Raw genomic sequence first — 17694 nt, 5'->3', positions numbered from 1 at the left:
TACCTTCGTGCGTCGCCACCAACCCAACTGGAATCTCCCATCTGAACTTAATATCACGTTTCTTAAGTTCCTGTACTAGAAATGCAAAATCTTTCCTTCTCCTTAGGATCTTCGGAGGGATCTCTTTTAAAACCAAAACTTCTTGCTCAGCCACTACCAAATTAGTATCATAAGCAGCTTGAATGACTTCATCTCTAATTACTCTCTTTGTAAAATAGACCACCACATCTCTGGGTAACTTCCTCTGTCTTGCAATCCATGAATTTACACGAAAAACTTTGTCCATATTTCCCTCAATTTCAGATGCTGACTGGCCCAGTACCCCTTCCAGAGCCTCAGAAATCAGCTGCTTTAAATCTTCTTTACCATTCTCCTTTAAACCCCTAATTCTAATAGTGCATCTGATTATACTGAACAAGGCTCAATTCTTTGTCCATTTTATCCCTTATATTTTCATTTTCTAATACCTTTGCTTCTAATATAGAGTTCTTTTGACTGAGATCCTCCACTTTTATATCCAGCTGTAGCACACATTCAGCTACGGATTCAACCTTAGACAAGATGTCCACCCTCATTGCTCTCAGCTTCTCTTCCATCTTCTTCTCCAATTTCTCCATTTTCTCCTCCAATTTCTCCTCCAGCTTTTTCAACTTTTCATCCATCATATCAGACATCAGTTGTGCATGCTTTCCAAGAGCGTCTTGTAAATCCTTAAGCGTCAATACCGGGGGAGATGCAGGAGGAAGCAAAGCTTGCAGTGAGGTCTCTTGCACCAGGGAAGACCCCGCATTCCGAAGAGCTTTAGAAGTTTTAGCCGCCATCTTCCCCCACTTTCACTTATTACGCACTTTCACTTTAAAGCTATAAAATCCATTGAGCTAGAGAGTAAAAATAAAGAGTCCACTTCACCTTGACCTCCTGTACCGCTCTGCCTGCATCTTGATAATCAAAAGTATTTCCTTTTGGCAGGGGTGGTTGCTAACACCTGGCTCTGCTCCAAGAATCCCAGAGCAGAGGCGCTGCGCAGCTCGGAGCAACCCAGGCTTCGGGGGGGCTCATCCTTCAGCCGCCCAAGCTCTCAGCTCAGGCGGCCCCGGAGAGCTCAACCCCTACCTGGGGCCTCACCCCCTCCTCTTCTCTTGAGGAGGGGGCTTCAAATCCATCTAAACAGCTGATCGACGCTGTTTACGATGGAAAAACACAGCTGCGGAGCGGGCAGCCCGAAAACGGCTGTCTTTCGACGTCGCGTCGCCACCGGAAGTCCATAGACCGATGTTATTGAATGTGGATTATAAAAATTTTACTTCAATAATGGCAGAGAGACTGAAAAGATTCTTACATTCAGACCAAAGAGACAAATTTAAAATAATTTAAGAGTGATAATGGATATATTGGAATATCATGAATTACATCCAGGGAAACAACTGGCACTAATATTTCTAGATGCCCAAAAGGCATTTGATAATGTTTCCTGGCAATTTATGATTCAGCAATTAAAAATAATGGACTTTGTTATAACAGCAGCCAGAATTATATTTGCGCAATACTGGAAAAATGAAGGAATACCATCACATGAAGAAATAATTAAAAAAATAATAGAATGCGCGGAGATGGACAGACTACGAGACTGAAAGAAAAAGAAAAAACAGCATATTATCAAATTTGGGACTTATTTTATCAATGGCTACAGGAAAGAATAGAGGATTATGAATTAAATATGTATTAGTGAATGTAAACTCAGCACATTTGTTGAAAAATTATTACTGAATGTATATGGGGAAAACCAATAAAAACTCTTTCCCCCCCCCCAAAAAAAAGGAAATACCCCTCGCTTACTTTGCTCACCCAGGTCCTTCTATAGACCTGTTTAGAGTAAATACCTCCTTAAACAATGGCCCAATGAGACTGAAATTAGAGTGGCAACGTGATTTGTTTATGAAATTACAGTAACACATTGGCTGAGTGATACTGCGATCGCACAACTCTGTTAGCTAAAAATAGGTCGTCTGCTTCCTGATTCAGTCTTGTGCACAGGGTGATTACAGATCAGGCAAAATATTTAATTCATTAAACCACAGTTTGGGTACACGGATTGGCCGGTTCTGGCAACACGGTTCGTCATGCTTCCATTTCATCTGTGCACCAACAACTTTGTAGGAGGATCCAACTGGAATGGGGGAAAGCGGTATGCTGTTTGGCGCTGGTGGGGGAAAACCCATTTTTTTGCCCAATTATTACATTTATATATCCTGCCCTTCTCCGAAGACTCAGGGCAGCTTACAAGCTTAGCAGTAGCCTTCATTCTATGTATATGCCTGCTTGTTAGGGCTTTCACACACACCCCCAAGCGGCATTATTACAAAGTCAGCTTATTGCCCCCAACAATCTGGGTCCTCATTTTACCTACCTCGTGTTGTGACTCAGGGCCAGCCTGTGGGTCCGACAGCCGGCTCCGATGTATCGGATGACTCAGATGAGGGGGAGGAGGGAAACGAACCGGCTGATGATGGTTTGGAGGCTTTGCAGAGCCCTCAGCCGGGGACCTCTTCTCAGCTGCGTGAGCCCGAGAGTGCGGCGGAAGATGACCCACAGCTGTCCCTGTTCAAGGACGCCCGACGCAGGAGGCAGTCGAGCAGGAACAAACAAAGAAAGGCTGCGGGACTCCTCGGGAGGAGGCACAGGGAGACCACGCCCTGAGCTCTCTATAAAAGGAGTGTTTGGGGAGGGGCTGGTTGCTGAAAGCAACTTTTCCGCTTGAGAAGACAAGCTCTAGTGTTTTTGTTAACTGCGTAATAAATCTTGGCAGATGCCTTTTAGCCTTGGACGCTCTCCAGTCTCTTCTTTCTGAATAGGGGTTTGCCTTATTACAAGGCCAGAAGAGGGCTGGTTCAGAACACCTCGGAAGGATGGAAGGCTGAGTCAACCTTGAGCCTGGTGGGATGCGAACCTGCACTAATTACAGGCAGCTGGTGTTACTTAGGGAGGCATTAGCCCACTGCTCCACCAAGGCGAGATTATCGGGAATATTCGTCCATGTAATTTGTAGAAAGGCAGTGGATCTTTCTACATATCTGCTTACGTTGGTGCTGCAGCTCGCAACGGTGAAGCGTTTCTGTTTTTAAAGAGGGCGAGGGAGGTGGATGGGCCGCTCTTCCTGGCTGGCTGACCCGGGTTAGTCAATTCCAGCCGTGAGGGGGACAGCACTGGAATTGGGGTCCCTTTCGGCTGATCGGCCTCGTTGCACCCTCTGTGGCCAAAGCTTTTTTTCTTGATTCCTGAGGAGTTCTGGACTTTTCTGTCCATCTGTTCTGAAGCTCTTCTCCGTGGCTCCCTTTTCCTTTGTTGGAAGAAAATCCTGCTGGTATAACCTGAAGGGAGGTGGCTCTGCTTCTTGAAAGGCTCCCAAGGGAATTATTCTGACTCCTTGCTGAGACCCCTGTGCCTGGCCTGTATAAGCGGATACTATCACTGTTAACAGCCTTTGCCAGATAGTAGAACTCATGAAATTACCTTTTTATCATCCAGAAGGACCTTTATTTGCATGCAGAGAAATTACAGCAGACAAGGTGTGGTAGATGATGAAATGGACGGTATTTCAAGGTCAAAAGACAGTAATGGTCCTACCATGAGACTGCATGTAGAGACCACCGCATGTGAGATGGTGGCAGGAAGTGATAGAACATTCAGGGTTAAGAAGAAGGAGGAAGTAAATCACAAATGGGAGGGGTTGGCTGAACAAATTAACAAATGTAGTTTCCCAAACAACCACATGGTGGCAGCACAATATGCACTGCATAATACTCTATAGCTGATGTAACAGCACAGGAATCATTGTAAAAGCGAGAGTCCAGAGGTGTTCTTCCTCTGCCACTGCGAGAGGAATCCTGCAGGTGTCAGAGGGAAGAAATGATTGTATTCAAATCTGAAGAAGCTTCTTGGATGAGAAGCAAAACATCTTCAAAGGAAAAAAAAAACAAGGAAGTCCAGTTGCCTCGCAATCATATTCAAAGCTTTGCAGGCTCTACTTTGGTAGGATTTTGGTAGGATCAAAGGAAAAACTACGGAATCGCCTTCCTCTGGTATTTCCCTGCTGCTCCTCCCCAGCTCACCTTAGCTTTAGTATTAAAATGCGAATCTACTCCTTTTCTACCAGCCAGAGGTTTTTGAAGAGTGGAGAAGAAGCTGCATCTGGTCATCTTTATTTCTTGAAATTAAGCATATTCATTAGTCAGGTGTTACCCTCCTGATGCGTTGCAAGATTAATTCTTACCAGCCAGTAATCTCAGGTGTTCTGTGCTCCTTTGAATCTGTCTTGATTCCTAGTAATTGCGTCTATCTGTAAGGATCTTATAACTTCTTGATCCATGCAAAAATTCCACAAAGCATTCCTGACAGGTGGCAATCCAGCCCCTGTCCAAAACGTGCCAACCATAAACAAATGTATTATTTACAGTTTTCTGCAGATCATAATTAACTTCTTGAGTGATATTGCCTCTGATAAACTGTAGCCCACAAAAATTATGTGGTAATAATTTGGAAATCTTTAAGGTGCCACAGGATTCTTTGTGGCTTTGCTGTAACAAAGAGCAACCTTTTAAAACTTTTATAGATTAGGAACATTGCAAGAAGTGATAGGGCATTTCAAGAACATATCACCAATTCAGTCTCCTCTTGAGGTTTTTACATCTTTGTCTTGCATTAATTGAACTATTGCATGTTAAGCATGAATTTTTTTTAAAAAAAGCTATGATCTTACATTTGTAGGGATATGGAGTTGAGCCAGCAGTGTGCTGCAGCTGCCAAAAAAGCCAACACAGTGCTAGGCTGCATTAACAGAGGGATAGAATCAAGATCAAGTGAAGTACTAATACCACTTTACAATGCTTTGGTAAAGCCACACCTGGAATATTGCATCCAGTTTTGGTCACCACGATGTAAAAAAGATGTCAAGACTCTAGAAAGGGTACAGAGAAGAGCAACAAAGATGATTAGGGGGCTGGAGGCTAAAACATATAGGGAACGGTTGCTGGAATTGGGTATGTGTAGTTTAATGAAGAGAAGGGTGAGGGGTGACATGATAGCAGTGTTCCAATATCTCAGGGGCTACCACAAAGAAGAGGGAGTCAGGCTGTTCTCCAAGGAACCTGAAAGCAGGACAAGAAGCAACGGATGGAAATTGGTCAAGGAGAGAAGCAACCTAGAACTAAGGAGAAACTTCCTGACAGTTAGAACAACTAACCAGTGGAACAACCTGCCTCCAGAGGTGGTGAATGCTCCAACACTGGAGGTTTTTAAGAAGAGACTGACAGCCATTTGCCTGAAATGGTATAAGGTTTCCTGCCTGAGCAGGGGGTTGGACTAGATGACCTCCAAGGTCCCTTCCAACTTTATTATTATTATTATTATTATTATTATTATTATTATTATTATTATTATTATTATTATTATTATTATTATTATTATTATTTATATAATATTCTTGGATGTTACAAGAAAGCGTTACAGAAAATATTTTAGGAAACTTTGTATTTATACTCAGTAGCACATAAAATTAGAAACAAAAGCTAAGCAAATATGTCAAGATCCCAGATTATTTTTTTCTCAGGTAAGAATCGCTTGGCAATGACTGCAGTTTCTGTTTCAGTTGTTTACTATGGAAGATAGCAATTCTATATTCTCTTGCCTGAAAGTAAATTTTATTATATTTAATCAAGCTCACTTTTCAAGATAGGTTAATAGGTTTGCCCTGTTGTGTTCTCACTAGTGAAAAATGTCTGATGGTTCAAACTAATAGTTGAAAAAGAAATTAGCAGGGCAAATATATGATAATCTAAACTTTTTAATTCCTTTATGTTTTATGTCTTTTTAAAAGAGAACATGATAATCCAATGAATTCTGTGGTGCAGAACAGATACCCACATCCTATGTAAGATGCCTGCTTTATTTGTTAAAAGAATGGACTGGAGTGGAATGTGGAAGAATACTTGAGTTACTTGGTCACATGCCTACTTGTTCTACTACTTATAGGCTTTCTACTTCCAATGGTCATTTTCCTTTCCTTTTTTATTTCTGCTATCATTGTTTATATTTGCAAAAGAAAGACAGACATAAATGAAGGTTATTTGAATGATTTCTGGAATGAAGAATGACAATTGTTGGCAACTGCATGGTATGTTCATGCAAGAATATAGAATGGTAAGTATCCTACTGTTTTTCTTATGCAAAATATCCTCAGACCTAAGGACAGATATTCATAAAATCAATGGGTAATTTCATTTCCCTGGATTTTTTTGAAACTATTGCTTTTGGCATCATGTTATTTTATATTGTTCTGAATCTTAGTGTTTGGAGGATGTTTACTATGCATATAATATAGACTTGCCGTTTTTCAACATAGCAACCTTCAAATAATTGGTACTACAATTCACATCAGCATAATTGGCTGGGATGAATAGGAATTATATTCTTAAACAGGTGTTCTAGAAAACACCTTCCTTTTTTACTTATTTTATTTTCACCACTTGTACATTATCCAATTAACAATGTTGCACATGGTTAATAATGTAAAGTTAAAAATGTGCTTCATGTTTGTGTTGTTTGATGGCTGATTTGTCTGAATACCAAGTTTTGGATTTGTCTTCTTCTGGTATGCTCATAATTTTCCAGTTTAAACTGTGGTTGAGTCTGCCCATGTGTTATAGGATGGTGTTCATGGATGTTCTCTGCTAGTTTTCTGCCTTCTGTCCTACATAGTGGCTGTTACAATTCTCCCACTGTATGTTGTAGACTCCTGATTTTTACGTCTTGGGTGCTGGGTTTTTGGTTTGCCTTGGAGAGCTTTAGTTGGCTTGTGTGCTATGGTGATGCCTTGTGGTTGTAATAGTCTGTTGGCTGTGTATGAGATAGTTGTCTATATGGTAGATTTATCCTTTTGATAGCTTGTGTTAATTATGCTGCAAAGGTTTGAGTAGTCAGGCACTTTTTGATAAAGTTATGTGGGTATCTATGTTGTTGAAAAACACTGTATAGGTGGTCTGCTTTCTTTTTTTCTGGTCTTCTGGATTGCTACAATGCCTTTATACTCATCTGAATAATGTTCTTATGAAGCTTCTCTTGTGGGAAGTTGAGTTGTTACTTTGGTAATGGAGCACTTGTTTAGTGTGGATTGTTTTCGGCTGACTTGTATTTCTAATTTGCCTCTGATGATGAGGTTATACAGGAAGGATGGTGCGTGGTTGTTGTTTTTTTGTTCCCATGTGAATTGTATTCCTTTGAAAGTGTGGTTGATTGTTTTATGTGACTTCTCTAATTGTTCCTTTTTTATTATAACAAAGGTGTCATATTGTTTTTCTTTTGTGATTTGGCCTTTCTTACTTAGGTCATTGATGGTTCTCTTGATCAGGTTGTCTAGTATTGGGTTCATGCTTTTTTTTGTCCTACAGTAATTCCTTGGCTTTTTGTATGTATTGTGTTCTGTCCTCAATGACAGTGGTTCAGCGTTTGTCTACTGTGAGAATGGTGATGGTTTGGTCCTGCTTTATTTTTATTTATTTTTTTGAGGGCTGCCTCTTGCTTTCAGTTGGATCTGATTCATTGTTCTTCTAATATGTGGTATGATTCTCTGTCTTATATTTTCTTGGGTGTCTGTGGCAATTTCTGGGGTTTTAAATGTACCTGAAATCAAGTGATTCATAATTTTAATAACTGAATATTTTTTGTTATTCAAGCTTAATATCAAGTGCTAGTCTTGAATATTTCTGTCTGTGACAGATTATGAGGTGCTTTCTTAGACATTTTGTATCTGTCAATTACGGTATTATTTTTATCAGGAAGAAAAAAATCCTTCACATGGTTACTGATCATTTAATCTTTTCAATCCTGAGTAATTGTTTTGAACAATGAACAGAATTATTCGTAATCTCATATATATGTGTGTATGTGTACATATCTATATATCTATATCTATCTATATCTACACACACACACACACACACACACACACACACAGAGAGAGAGAGAGAGAGAGAGAGAGAGAGAGAGAGAGAGAGAGAGAGAGAGAGAGAGAGAGAGAAATTAATCAAGTATTCTGGTATATTAAACTTAATTTCTTTTCCTGAAGCCTTATTTAGCTGCACTCTATTAAAAAGAAGAGTGGATTGCTGTGTAATTTAGTGTATACCATTGTACTGACTTTCTGTTGAGACTCTAGAAAAAGTGCAAAGAGCAAAACAGATGACTAGGAGACTGGAAGCTAAAATATAGAGAGAATAGTTACAGGAATAAGAAATGTATACTTTAATGAAAAGAAGGATTACAGGTGACAATATTTGAGGGCTGTCATAAGGAAGAGGGTATCAACCTATTCTCCAAAGTACCTGAAGACAGGACAAGAAGCAATCAAAAGAAATTAATCAAGGAGAGAAACAACTTAGAACTAAGAGAAATGTCCTGACAATTAGAACAATTAATCAGTGGAACAACTTGTCTCCAGAAATGGTGGGTGCTCTAACATTGGAGGTTTTTAAGAAGAGACTGGACAGCCATTTGTCTTAAATGGTATAGGTCAGTGGTGGCGAACCTATGGCATGCACACCAGAGGTGGCACTCAGAGCCCTGTCTGTGGGCACACACATTGTCGCCTCCGCCCCGCCTCCCCACAGCCCCCTCCCCACAGCCCCCCTGGAGGAGAGTCACCCCCTGCATGGACCACGCAGAGCAGCACAGCCAAGCAGATGGCAGCCAGACAGCGGGGACAAGACTCCACCCTCATGCTTCGTCGCACACAGATATGCCTGGATGATCTGCGGCAGGCCGTGGAGGCGTTTAGTGGCCCTGTGGGTGGGGGGGCAGGGCAGGGGCAGAGAAGTTTTGGGTCACTCAGTTTCTAAAAGTTCGCCATCACTGGTATAGGTTTTCCTGCTTGAGCAAGAAGTTGAATTAGAACAAGGGTTTTCAACCTTTTCACAGATTGTACCACTTTTAGGACATGAAAATATTTGAGTACCACCAGTGCTTAGCAAGGTGTCAAAAACTTGATGACTAAAAAAAAGGGGGGGGATTTTGGGCTTTACTGGTTAGATTCATTTGTTGTTATAGAAATGGCTAGCTTATAATATTAAGGAAAAGTAAAAAGTTGATGTTCACTGTTAATGCTTCCTTCCTACTGAAACAGTGGAACTCAGAAGTCAATGCCTTTTCTTTTTCCTTTCTCCCCCTCACTTTTCCCTTTTTCTCTCATCCTTCGCTCACAACCCCCCCTCACCCTTTGCTAGCAAAAGCCTATTGCTTGCTCTCATTCACTCACACATTGCTTGCAAGAGTTTCTCTCTCGTTCTTTCATTCACTGACACATTGCTCGCAAAAGCTTCTCGCTCTCTCTCTCACACACGTTGCTTGCAAAACCTTCTCTCTCACTCCCATTCACTCACGTTACTTGCAAAAGCCCCTCACTCACTCTTTTACTCACCCTTTGCTCACAAAGGCCGCTTGCTCGCTCTCTACTCACCATTTCGCTAACAAAAGCCTCTTCTCTCTCTTTTTCTGTGTGTTTTTTTTATCTCCCTCTCCTGACAAAACTTTCTCCTCTTATAGATACACTGTTCTGTACCAGCCTGCTACCGGCCTTGCAGAAAAGCAACCCCTGTACAAACGGCAGAGGCTGGAAAACGTCTGAGGCTGGAAAACGTCTGCCAAGTTTAATTCACAAACAAACAACAGAACATGAAACAAGATATCGGAACTTTGATCCTCAAACGGAGCGGTTGCTTTCAGCAACCAGCCCTTCCCCAAACACTCCCTTTATTAGAGTTCAGGGCGTGGCCTCCCTGTGCCTCCTTCCGAGGAGTCCCACAGCCTTTCTCTGCTTGCTCCTGCTTGATTGCCTCCTGCGTCGGGCGTCCTTGAACAGGGCCAGCTGTGGGTCATCATCATCCGCACTGTCGGGCTCGCGCAGCTGAGAAGAGGGGCCTGGCTGGCGGCTCTGCGAAGCCTCCAAGCCATCATCAGCAAGTTCGTCTTCAACACCCTCCTCCTCCCCCTCGTCTGAGTCATCCGAGTCATCCGACCCGGCTGCCGGACCCACAGGCTGACCCTGAATCACAACATACTCCTCTCTCTGCCCTCCTCCTCCTCCTTTTCTTTTCCGGGTGTGCCAGAAGCTCCAATCAGCATGTAGCCACGCTCGCAGATCCTGGGACTTCTGCCAAGCCCTGCAGCTTCAGCTGGTCTCCTCCAGACCTGCGCGGCACCACTTTAGCTTGTTCCCTCCCCCGCTACACTTGGCTAGGGGTCGTATCACCTGCCAGGTGCTAAAGTACCACCGGTTGAAAGGACCTGAACTAGAAGACCTTCAAGGTTCCTTCCTTGTATTTCAACTTTCTTTTCACAAAGTCTTTTGTACCTATATTCTAGTTAAATTGTTTCCAAGGTAGTAAAGCATTTGTAAAGCACAGCATCACTTGACCCATTGCTTAGCAACAAAAATCCAATCAGTCTTGATTATTGTTCTAATCTCATGAAAATCATTAAATGGGAAGTGGGGGAGTCCCAACCAAGCAACACAGGGCTTTTGTAGGAGTAATATAAGATGGGGGTATGTGTGCAGTGTTATGCCAGTATAGACCATGACAGATTGGGAGTGGGGGACTGCAATGTAATGCGAGCTCAGTGAGAGGGCATGAAGTGTATGCATATGAGGCCAGGGAGGCTAGAAAAAGAGGATGTGGGATATCTGTTAAGTGAACTAATAGTTCATTATTGGTGCAGTTTTGCCCCAAAATTAAAATAAGCAAATTACAAAATCATTGTAAAATTTTGTCACTGTGGGGAGGATAGGGGGAACATCACAACTTTGAATCCAGGTTGTAACTAGCCCCAAGGTAGGTCTGCCTTGAGTGCGAACAGTCACTAAATGACCAATCATAAATCAAGGAATACTTATATAACATTTATAACATTTCTGGCAATAAAACCTTTCTGGCAAATTTTAAGCAATAGGAACAAATCTGATGGAAAGAGGGAGAGTCAATATGGTACAGTGATTTTGGGATTTTGGATTGATAAAGTTAGTTTATTCTCAGTCACAGATTTTTGGGCCAATTAGCACCCTTATCTCAGTTTACCTCTCAAGGTAGTTGTTATAGTAAAAAAAATGCCTCTCTGGGCTCCTTTATGAAATGAGATTATAAATCCATATGATTCAATATATGAATACTTATTTTAGCACCTTTTATGGATTTAAAATTAAAATTTTAAAAAGCAATATTTATAACTTTGTTTACCCCCATAATTTTGTTTTCTATGGGAGTTGAAATATATACTTTTTTAGATTGCATATTTGTTGATTTAGATTATTTTAAATTTTGTTTAAACTGCTGATCTTTAAAGAATATAGCTTCTCTTCATTTTTGTTAGTTTAAGAAGCAGGCAAACAAAATCTGAATGTTGAAAAACATGTAATGTTAAAAAAGTAATGTATTTTTTAGTTTATCTGTCACAATATCAGAACTGTTGAAGGGAGGGAGGAAAAAATCAGGTTCTACTTATACTCTAATTCTTTTTAAAAATAATTTCCTTGAATTTTCAGAAACTGAAATGAAACATGTTTCTTGAGCATGTTAGTTTCTTTCTTCATTTGGCACGCTTCCTTACATAAACCAATTTAATTTACATTTTAATAGTTTAATGCATGAATTAAAAAAGAAATAATTAGTTCATGTTATTTTTCAAAAGTTCTTCTGAAAAGTTCTGCAACTTTTCAGAAAAACAGTATTTAGCAAAAAAATGGTTTTGGCAGTAGGGAATGGGTGGGTGAAGGGCAATTTTCTAATCTACTCCTCTATTTGGCTTTTCTTGCCAAGTAAAAGCAGCTCAAGAAATCTTTCCTTAATTGTTTACACATTTAAAAGAGTCATAATTGTTTACACATTAAAAAAGCAAGGTGAGAATACAACTGTTCAAATTTCTCAATACAAATTTCCCATAATATTTATATAAATACTGTGGCTTTATGTACTGTGGTAATTTTTACTTAATATCATGATAATGCTAATTAATAACTGACACTGAACAATTCAAACACATGTATGCCTACTTTTACATTATTCTAATAAACTCTATGTATGGTTTCTGTTATATTTCCTCTAACTAGTATGATACTTCTGCAAGCCACAAAAATCAGATACTTGTTATGGAAGTAAATTAAGGGAAATAAATTCTTAATGTATATTTTCATCACTCTATTTTTTTCAGCCCATCATTCCTACATTCACACAAAATATTCAGGGAAATATTCAAACATATTCAACAAGAGGCTCTTTAGTTCCTCTTCACTTTCTGCCATTAGAGTGGTATCATCTGCATATATTAAGTTGTTGATGTTTCTTCCGGCAATTTTAATTCCAACTTTTGATTCATCTAGCCCTGCCTTTCTCATGATGTGCTCTGCATATAAGTTAAACAGGCAAGGCGACAGTATACAGCCTTGCCGGACTCCTTTCCCAATTTTGAACCAATCAGTGGTTCCGTGTCCAGTTCTCACTGTTGCTTCTTGGCCCGCATATAGGTTTCTCAAGAGACAAATAAGATGGTCTGGTACGCCCATCTCTTTAAGGACTTGCCACAGTTTGTTATGATCCACACAATCAAAGGCTTTAGCATAGTCAATGAAGCAGAAGTAGATGTTTTTTCTGGAACTCTCTAGCTTTCTCCATGATCCAGCGTATGTTGGCAATTTGATCTCTAGTTCCTCTGCCTCTTCGAAATCCTGCCTGTACTTCTGGTAGTTCTCGATCCACATACTGCTGAAGTCTAGCTTGTAGGATTTTAAGCATAACTTTACTAGCATGAGAAATGAGTGCAATGGTGCGATAGTTTGAACATTCTTTGGCACTGCCTTTCTTTGGAATTGGAATGTAAACTGATCTTCTTTCTTTGGAATTGGAATGTAAACTGATCTTTTCCAATCCTGTGGCCACTGTTGAGTTTTTCAAATTTGCTGGCAAATTGAGTGTAGCACTTTTACTGCATCATCTTTTAAGATTTTGAATAGCTCAGCTGGAATACTGTCACCTCCACTAGCTTTGTTGTTGCTTAGCTTTTCTAAGGCCCACTTCACTTCACATTCTAGGATGTCTGGTTTGAGGTCAGTGACCACCTCATTGTGATTATCAGGGACGTTAAGCTCATTCTTGTATCGTTCTTCTGTGTAATTTTGCCACCTCTTCTTAATCTCTTTTGCCTCTGTTAGGTCCCTGCCATTTTGGTCCTTTATCATGCCCATTTTTGCATTAAATGTTCCCTTCATCTCTCCAATTTTCTTGAAAAGATCTATGGTCATCCCTATTCTATTGTTTTCTTCTATTTCTTTGCACTGTTCATTTAAGCAGGTATTCTTATCTCTTCTAGCTATTCTCTGGAATTCTGCATTTAATTGGGCATATCTTTCTTTTTCTCCCTTGCCTTTCACTTCCCTCGTTTCCTCAGCTATTTGCAAAGCTTCCTCAGACAGCCATTTTGCTTACTTGCATTTCTTTTTCTTTGGGATGGTTTTGGTTGCTACCTGTTGTACAATGTTACAAAACCTCTGTCCATAGTTCTTCAGGCACTCTGTCTATCAGATCTAATTCCTTAAATCTATTTGTCACCTCTACTGTATATTCAACAGGGATATGATTTAATTCATACCTGACTGGCCTAGCGCTTTTCCCTACTATCTTCAGTTTAAGCCTAAACTTTGCAATGAGAAGCTCATGGTCTGAGCCACAGCCAGCTCCTGGTCTTGTTTTTACTGACTGTATAGAGCTTCTCCATCTTTGGCTGCAGAGCATATAGTCAATCTGATTTCTGTGTTGACCGTGTGGTGATGTCCATGTGTAGAGCCGTCTCTTGGGTTGTTGGAAAAGAGTGTTTGCTATGACCATCGTATTCTCTTGACAAAATTCTATCAGCCTGTGCCCTGCTTCATTTTGTACTCCAAGGCCAAACTTGCCTGTTATTCCGGTTATCTTTTGGCTTCCTACTTTAGCATTCCAATCCCCCATGATGATAAGAACATCATTTTTTGTTGTTAGTTCTATAAGGTGCTGTAGGGCTTCATAGAACCGGTCAACTTCATCCTCTTCAGCACTGGTGGTTGGGGCATAGACCTGGACTACTGTGATATTGAATGGTTTGCCTTGGATTCAAACTGAGATCATTCTGTCATTTTGAGGGTTGTATCCCAGTATTGCTTTTCCTACTCTTTTATTGACTATGAAGGCTACTCCATTTCTTCTGAGGGATTTTTGCCTGCAGTAGTATACCTGATGGTCATCTGAATTAAATTCACCCATTCCTGTCCATTTTAGTTCGCTGATACCTAGGATGTCGATGTTCAGTCTTGTCATCTCTTCTTTGACCACGTCCAGCTTTCCTTGATTCATGGATCTTACATTCCAGGTTCCTATGAAGAAAAAATCTTTACAGCATCGGACTTTCCTTTCACCACCAGAAACATCCACAGCTGAGCGTCCTTTCGGCTTTGGCCCAGTCACTTCATTCTTTCTGGCGCTACTAGTACTAGCCCTCTGCTCTTCCCCAGTAGCATATTGGACGCCTTCTGACCTGAGGGGCTCATCTTCCAGCGTCATATTGTTTTGCCTTTTGGTACTGTCCATAGGGTTTTCATGGCAAAGATACTGGAGTGGGTTGCCATTTCCTTCTCGAGTGGATCACGTTTTGTCAGAACTCTCTGCTATGACCTTTCCATCTTGGGTGGCCCTGCACGGCATAGCTCATAGCTTCATTGAATTACGCAAGCCCCTTCGCCACGACAAGGCAGTAATCCATGAAGGGGAGAGTCCTAGCTGGAACCAAAAGGCAGTTTAGAGGAGGATAAATTTTTTGAGCTCAATGTGTTCTAGTGATATGAAGGAAAGGAGCAGCTTGCTCTCGCACTCTATGGAGCTTCCAGAAGTGGTTTATGGTAAAAGGTAACAGCAACGAAAGTGGGGAGGAACATGTGGAACCCCAAAGTGTATTTCAGGGGTTGGGGAAAGCCTTGGGATACTCAAAGCAGGTGGGCTTGTGCCTGCACAGGGGCTCCCAATGTCTCCCCACCCATGATGCACCTCATTCTCCACTTACCAACCTGGGTATTCATTTAAGGAATGCAGGATTGACTTGTCATTACTATAGGCAGTTCATTTAACATCCTGACGTCCAGACCTAATTAGCAAGCTCCATTGCATTCGTAACTCAAGAATTACCTGTAATGACTTCCAAAGAACTTTGGCACATCTTTACCTTTTTCTATTTCTTTAGCCTCATTTATGACTTTTGCTTCCTTATTTGCTCAATATCATGCCTCAGTCCTTTTAGATTAAACTGGAGATGATGTCTTGCATAACGACCACTTCCAAACTTGTCCCAGACCAGTCCACATCAATATAAGAACTAATTGCAAGCACTGCTTCTCATTGCAGTTACTTCTGTTCTGATCTCCACTCATTTCACCTGATCCTAGTTTTTTTTATCTTGGTATCTTTTATCTTGGTTATTTTTCATTTAACATTTTTACCAAGCTGCCGTGCAAGTTTAAGTTCCTAATTAGGAACATAAAGTTACTAATGCAGAATTGAAGATGACCCTGAAAGCAGACAAATGATTCCAAGCTATTCAGATTTGTGTCAGGAAGCAACTTTGTACAAATTTGTGAGTGGATCACTACCACTCAGATTTTTTTTAATGAAGTGAGTAAAAATACGTAATTGTACCTGCCACCCTATTAATCTCTCTTTTTTCAATTAATCAGAATTATTAAGATCTATATATGAGTATCTTTGTTTGCCAATACTTCCTCTGCGTGGAAACTTTCCACTAAACTGCAGACATATTTTGGAGATCCTATTTCATATGATCCAAACATAACAGCAGAAGAACTCGCCAAAAAAGTAAGATATTCCTTTCAAAGTATTAATAGATTGAACCCAACTCACTGGGCTAAAATAAAGATTCCTGGATGAATTGCCGAGATACTTTCAGTGTATATTATATCTATGGATGTTCAGACAGTTTTGTGACTCAGATTCTAGATCAAAACATATAAATCTTGATTGGTGTAAACAGTACCAAAGAGAGAGTTGGTTGAAAATTAAGCTGTATGAAAGGTTAGCGAATTTCTGTCAATATCTACTGATTTGTTTTCTATATAAAGTTTCCAAATTACAAGGTTTTCTTGTGTTTTATTCACTATTTATGTTACAGCAGTATTTTCCAGTTGTTTTTAATTTCCACATGCAGTTGTTTTTTAAATGCTTAATATGCTTCTCTTTTTAGTATAAATGTTTAGATACTGAGTTTAAATGTTTTTTATGCATTGATTCTGAACTATTTGGAATTGTTTTTGTTTAGGAAGTTAGCATATAAGTTAAAAGGTAGAAAACAAAAATATAGTATATTTTACAGTTCAGTCATATAAAAACCAGAAGTACAATAAGATGTTTTACATAGCATAAAGGATCTTTCTAGAGCCCAAAGAATAAAAGATCAGTTATCAACAGCATGATAGTGAAACTCAACAGTCAACTATCATTCAAAAGATATATAACATAGAATAATAGGATTGGAACTTACAGGTCTTCTAATCCAATCTCCTGCTGAATCGGGCAACACTTTACCATTTGGGACAAATGGCTGTCCCGTCTCTTTCTAAAAACCTCCAGTGATGGAGCACACACTATTTCCAAAGGTAATGCATTCCACTGGTTAATTGTTCTCACTATTAGGAAATTTGTCCTTGGTTCTAGCTTGGTTATTTCTTTAATCATCTTATATGTTTTTGCAACCTTTTTTTAAAAAAAATACCAGTGACATAGAGCTGCATATCACTAGGGAAACGATTTAGTGATATTGGAACCCATTACAAAAAAGATTCAGTCCTTCAGGTCTACAGTCACATTAGTCTTAGAGCCTCAATAAACTGTCAGATGGACTAGAAGTGATAGGTCCCACCTTCTCTACAGTTTGATTTTATTTTTTGCCAGATTAGTGTTTGTCTTTGATCATGAACACTTTTGTCAGTGAACATGTGGGAGACAGTATGAAACTATATGAAATCTTCTAAAATTAATTGGTTACCTTTGATAGATAAATAACTTGGGGTTATTGTCAAGCACACATGGTTTAATACAGAATTAATGTGCTAAGAACAGTTTGATCTTAAAGGATTTCACTTTGCTCAGTGGAGTTTGGAGTTTCAGAATGCCTTGCCATTCAGCAGAGGGCAGAGATGCCTTTTTAACAAACAGAAAATCAGAGCTGCCCAGAATCAGCGTGGCAGCAATCTATGACTTTTGTTTATTTATTTTTTAGTGCTTAAAGAGTAGGTTGTAGGAAAAAAACTAATTTCCATACACAGAGTTCTATATATTTTCAATTTGTGTAGATTCAGTAATTTCAGGGTTAAATTATTGAATGTCTATAACAGTATAATGTTATACTGTAGTTTGAAAAGGATTCATTGTTGCATTTGATTTTAAATGTAATTTACCATTGAATGATGCAATAATAATAAATAATTTATATTTGTCACCCCCTCATTCCCGTCACAGGCAAAAAATGCACTACGGTGTTTAATATACAAACATAAAAATACCAGGAAATGTGTGGAAAGCATTGATGGAACGAGTTTCAACAGAGAAACAGGACCATGAATAA

General features: G+C 39.8%; 1 pseudogene across 1 annotated transcript; it reads left to right on the top strand.

Moving 5' to 3' along the window:
- Positions 1 to 5884: 5884 nt before the first annotated feature.
- Positions 5885 to 17694, top strand: LOC308666704 (DGAT1/2-independent enzyme synthesizing storage lipids-like; annotated as a pseudogene). Its single transcript has 4 exons — positions 5885 to 6185; positions 7771 to 7882; positions 15791 to 15929; positions 17589 to 17694. The product of its transcript is annotated as a DGAT1/2-independent enzyme synthesizing storage lipids-like (transcript).

Source organism: Vipera berus, assembly GCF_964194415.1.
Source record: "Vipera berus genome assembly, chromosome: 3".
Taxonomy (NCBI): Eukaryota; Metazoa; Chordata; class Lepidosauria; order Squamata; family Viperidae; genus Vipera; species Vipera berus.
Note: the sequence above shows the minus strand (reverse complement) of the source record. Positions and strands in the feature narration are given on the sequence as shown.